The 5,950-nt window shown below is 39.8% G+C and overlaps 1 pseudogene; it reads right to left on the reverse strand.

Annotated features, from left to right (window-relative positions):
* Positions 1–398: 398 nt before the first annotated feature.
* On the reverse strand, positions 399–3,285 carry LOC105066726 (macrosialin-like; annotated as a pseudogene).
* Between the last annotated feature and the right edge of the window lie 2,665 nt (positions 3,286–5,950).

The raw sequence follows: 5,950 nt of genomic DNA on the forward strand, positions 1-5,950 counted from the left end.
AGTCGGCAAGATTATTTGGGGTGTCTGCCAGGCGGTGGTTTAGTGGCTGGGTCCCTGCCATGTGCGGGCTTCCTTCAAACGGGTGGGTCTCCGGGTCTCGGTGGCCGCTTTCTGTAGCCCTACAAGGCGTCTCCAACTGGAAGGGCCCCATTCTGGCCCTCAGGGATTCCATCTTGTCCTACTGTGAAGTGGAGGGGACTGGTACTCATTGGTTCTGCAGGCTGTGGTTGTCTGGGAGGTCCTTTTTAGAGTCAACACAGGCTGGCCTGGGGGTGCCACCCACCACTGCCACCATCACCAGGTACACTACCACCCAGGACATCAGGGTTGGCTCGTGGGTGGCCTAGACTTGGAGGCATGTTGTTTGCAGGAGCATAGAGAGTAATTGTACATGGAGGTCAGACTAACCACTGCTCCCGTGGTTGATGAAAACCCTTTGCAGGTGAGCTAGGAGCATCGCAGGTGTGGCAAGGATTTAATCTGGGCTCTTGATTAGCCCTGGATACCGCAGGTAGTTCTTGTTGCCGAGGAGCCGCTGGTGTAGCCTTTGTGAAAGGAAATGACACAGCTGTGACCCACCCCCACTCATTTCTGCCTACTTCACCTGTAATTGTATATGAGGATTAAGAAGAAGGCTGCGGGAATGGGTGGCTCCACTGGACTGGAAGAGGGAACTGGAGCAGCCAGGGTACTCAGAAGAAGAGGAGGAAGGGAGGCGAGACAAGGATTGGTGGGGATACAGTACTTGTAGGGTAGGAGTGAGGGATGAGGATTGAGTACCTGCTTGAATCCAAAGCTGAGCTGTCCATAGGGGAATGAAAGGAGCAGTGGGGATGGGCACCATCATAGCCCCTCTGGACTTTAATTTTGTTGGAGTTCAGGACAGAGATGCCCCAGGCCTGCAGAAGTTAAAGATTGAGAGGGTCACAAGACCACAGCTGTGCCATCCAAGGTTTTCTGTTCCCTTCCTCCTCGCCCTGTATTTGTCCCCTTCTTTACTCTTCCTTCTTCCCTTCTAAAGCATAGCAGGAGGCCTCATCCTCTTCCCCTTATGTCCTCCACTGTCTTTTAGCTTTACCTCTCCTCCACCTGGGACTGGGTCCAGAACTCGAATCTCAGTCTGGGCTTGGAGCTGGACACAGAGCTGGGAACCATTAGTCCTAGTGTAGTCTCCTATCGGCGCCTTGGGGACTGGGCTAGGACTTAAAGAGGGTGGAGGTGGGCTTGGATTGGGGGAACTGGTGGAGGATCCTTGGCTGGTGGCAGTGCTTTTGCTTGGTGGATGAACTGCGGCATTTCCATGTCTGTTGGTGGTAGCAGGATTGTGAGTGGCTGTTGTGGACTCATGGCAGTGGTGCCTATTGTAGTTCCAAGTGGTGGTTCTGTGGCTCTTGGTAGTTCTGTGGCTGTTCTAGGGCTTCGTGTGCTTTCTGTAGCTGTATATGTCACCGTGAAGGATGGTGGCAGAGTGGCTGATTTTTTATGACGATAGTCATTCCTTGTCCTCTGAGCTTTCAGCAGGAGAAAGACTGGTTGGCAACTCAGGGCAAAAATAAACAAGTAGGACTACATCAAAGTAAAAAATTTCTGCACAACAAAGGAAACAATTAACCGATTGAAAAGGTAACCTGGAATAGGAGAAAATATTTGCAAACTGTATGCCCCATAAGGGGTTAAAATCCAAACTATATAAGGAACTCATACAACTCAGTATCAGAGAAACTAATAATACAATTAAAAACAGGAAACTGTTTAGAGGAGGAAGAAAAGATATACAATATAAGGAAGAACAGATTTTCTAAAAATGGCTGTAAGATGTAGTGGCTTTAGAAAAGGATTTGGGATTTTATAACTAGTAATTACTATCAAGAGCAGTTTCAGTGCAGTTGTAAGAAATAAAGGCAGATTCTAATATGGTGAGTAATTAATGTAAGTAATGAGGGGGAGAAAAAGTGGACTTTTTTTTTAATGTTGGGTATTAAAAAGATAAAAGAAAATTGATGGGATTGTTTATATTAAGAACCTTAAGGATGTTTAAAGCCTGCAAGGAAGGTGTCAAAAAGGAGAGAGGGGAGGAAGGAGAAAAGGGTAGAGGAAAGAGAGGAGAGAGATATTAAGATACTGTCTTAAAAGTTTAGGTGTTTCACTTAGATGAATTTCACTTTTACAAAGTATAAGAAACCTATGGCATTAGGTTTCCAGGATTTAGACTAAGTCAAGACCCAATGCCCTTTATTAAAAATCTTGAAATTTCTGTAATCTCTTGTGCATAATAAAAGATAAAACTTGGGTGAAAAAAAGAAAATGCTACACAAGAAAAGATTAGTAACTTGTTTAAAATGCCAGTTCCTAGTAACATTCCGATTTATAACTTCTGGATTGTAATTAAAGAGTTTACATTTTAATACTAAAACAGGTATTAGTTTTTAAGATTGAATGTAATTGTAATATCCAAACCCATTTTTATTATTAATAGCAGTGAGGAAGTTTTATCTGTGTTAACTTTCAAAAGTCATTAATACGCCTTTCAGATATACTTAGAATCTGTGTGTGTGTATACATATATATAAGAATATATATATTATTATATCAAATATATAGACATTTAAATATATACACTAGAATATATATATAAACAAGAATATTCTGATATACATACACATATATGTATATATTATATGTATTCAGTATGGGGTCACCTCTTTGTGGAGAGAGATGGGGCAAATGTGTAGGGGCGCACAGAGAACATCATCCGTTGTTTTTTTCCCCCTAATTTATAAGCTGGGTGACAGTACATGAGTTTGATTTGCTACTTAAAAAAAAAACAAACTACCCATACTTTATATGTTTTTGTATATAATTAAAGAGTTGAAGGAAAAGTCAAATTGAATATATACACTGGCATATATCTTCTCAAGATATGGGCATTTACAAGATACAGATATCATGATACCAGTAGAACAAGACAAAGTAGTAGCTCTTTATCAGAGTTTTGTGTTTGAAATCAACTGAATCCCATCCTGGCTGAATGAGATAGAACACAAATTTATTAGCGGACCCTGGGCAACTCTCATAATTTCTGAATGGACCACAGAATCAGGTTGTGACTCCAGGAACAACCTTCCAAATCACATTGCATAACAGTTTTGGTGATGGAAACCTTGCAGCTGCCAAGAACCAAAGATCAGCTTGAACTGCAGCACAGCCAGGCCTTAGCACTGCTACTGCATCAACTCCAGGAAGCTGGCCTTCCTGTAGCTGTTGCCAGAGGCAGATTTTGGCCATCCCCAGTTGCTTCCATCACCAGATACTAATTCAAGGTCTGGGTGGATTATTTTACTGCTGTTGAGCCAATGCCATATGACTATGTTTTAGGTGCAAGGATAAGGTAATAGCTGACATTTTTAAGCTCCTGCAATTGGAGGCTTTCTTAGTTTTTCACTGAGAATCATAATGTGGGAATTTTCCTATACACAGAAAGGGTTTTCAGATACTGGGCAGCCAAAGTAAGAGCAGCACAGGAGAGAGAGAAAGAGAGGTTTACTACAAGCTTTATTCATGGTGTGAACACTATCTAGATTCTCAAGAAGAAATTAACTGCATTGAATATATTGTTTTCCCTGTTCATGTCTATAAAGCAGAGTTTCCCAGTCTCAGCACTATTGACATTTTGGGCCAGATGATTTTTTTATTTGGGGATCTATCCTTTGCGGTTTAGAATGTTGAGCATCATTTCTGGTGTCTGCCCATTTGATGCCAGTAGCCATCCCCTACCCATCCCAGATATGACAACCAAAAGTGTCCCCATTCATTGACAAATGCTTTTTGCGAGGGCAAAATTGTTCCGACTGAGAACCATTGCTATAAAACTATGCTAATGCATAGCTTCATCATAACAGACAATGGGAGAATATAACATGAAATTCCAGTCCATAGCACATATGTTGGTAAACACAGTTTAATCTTCAAGTCACTTGTATAGGATTTTTATTCAAATACCTTATCTTCAAATAGGTTTTAACTTTCATAAGTTAAGAACATCCATCTTTTTATGGCATGGTCATGAAGTAAGTGCAAGCAACATACCAGTAAGTGCAACATCCTACTTAAAAGTTTAGAGATAGATTGCACGCTCCCAGATACTGCTTCTCTTTTATTATCTGTGTGATGGGGCACGTATTACTGTACCTCAGTTTTGCCTAAAAGAATGGAGGTCTAAAAAGTAAACATAGTAAACTCTTATTATCAGAAACAAATGAGTAATTGCACATATGAACTATGTTGTGTGTCCATTTGGTGTGACTAATTATTGAATGAAAGATTAAATCTGAGGAGACTTCGTGTTTTGGAACTGAGTTTACAATCCTCATTTGTCTCTCTTACCATTATCTCTCTTACTACTCTTTTTCCTTAGTCTTGCCTGCTATTTTTCGGTAAAACAGCATTCTTTTTGTTTTTGAGTCAGCCCTGCTGCTCTGCGCAGCTCCAGGGGGCATCAGTCATTCTACATAGGCTATGCCTCAGGCCTTTTATTCAGCTGCTCTTCCATCTGAAAGAGGCTTTTGTTGACTGGCTTCTGTCAATCAGATATTTAAATGTTACCTCTCAGAGAGACTTCTCATAATCTTCCAAATATATATACCTACTTAGTGACTGTGACATAATTGTATTTTAACTTTATGCATGCTATATACTCATTGTTTTTAATGTGTGTGTGTTGTGCATGTATAAATTAATCGATTTATTGGTTTATTATCTTTATCCCTGAAGTAGAATTTAAGGTCCATTAGAGGAGGAAATTTATCTGGCATTTTCACAGATACCCTAGGTGCTTAGGAAACTGTCAGGCACGTGGTAAGGCTTAGTAATGTTTTTTGAGGGAATGAATGAAAAAATGAGGGTTAAAAATCTCCTGAAGAACTGAGAATGTTTTTCACAGTTACTAAATTCTTTGATATCCCCTTATCAAAAAGAATTTTATCTAGAGAGTAACTAAGTGGCAGTAGAACCCTTTGATTTTTATAGACTAGGAGGAAAAATCAGTAACTAGCATATGATTTCTGATACTTAATTTACGGAATGAAAACAAATGAGACAAATAATCCAAATTATCATTTATTATCACCAAAATGTAGGAAGAACATTATCTTTAAACACAGGGCAGTCTTTCAGTTTTAATAAATATTGTCATATAAAGAACTAATTACATTGATTCTAATTTTTCACAACTTTTTCCCTTGCAAACTAGGGAAAGCTTATTTATAGACCAATTGGCAAACTTTGTAAAGTGTTGGTTTAAAGCAGAGAATAGAATTCTTTAGTCTAAACTGAAAGCTTGTCAGTTTCAGGTACTTTTTACAGAGTTGGCCAGAGTAGTAAAGTGTTCTCCATGTCTGACACAGGGGGCCGGAGGCTTTGTGTAGCCATTTTTACATTTTCTGCCTTTGAACTTTGCTTTTCTTATTTTGAATACGTCGGCTTTTAAGGTGTTCCATTAATACCCACTAATACTAGTTGCTAACATCAGTTTTGACTCTAGTCTGGATGCAGAACATGAAAGCAGTGATGGCTTTTGAAAAAGGTGACCATGGCCTTAGCTCTTGAAGTAATTAGGAAATAATCAGATTTGGAGAAGGATGTAATAGATATTCAACGGGCAGACAGAGGTATTGACATGTGCAAGACAGAGGTGGAACGTAAGGAGTCATATATGGGAAATGACTTAGATATTTACTTGCCAGGAGAAATCAAGGCTTAAGATTAAATTTCTATTTATTTCTTTTCTGATTTATATTCTCTGTCCAGAGTTATATATGTGTATGTGTGTGTGTGTGTGTGTGTGTGTGTGTGTGTTACACACAGACATCAAAGAAGAATTCTGTATGGCCCCTTGGTTCTGATTTGTCTTGTGATACAGCGTTCCAGAATTACTGTCCAGTGGAGAAGTTTC

This window comes from Camelus bactrianus, chromosome 1 (assembly GCF_048773025.1).
Source record: "Camelus bactrianus isolate YW-2024 breed Bactrian camel chromosome 1, ASM4877302v1, whole genome shotgun sequence".
Lineage (NCBI taxonomy): Eukaryota > Metazoa > Chordata > Mammalia > Artiodactyla > Camelidae > Camelus > Camelus bactrianus.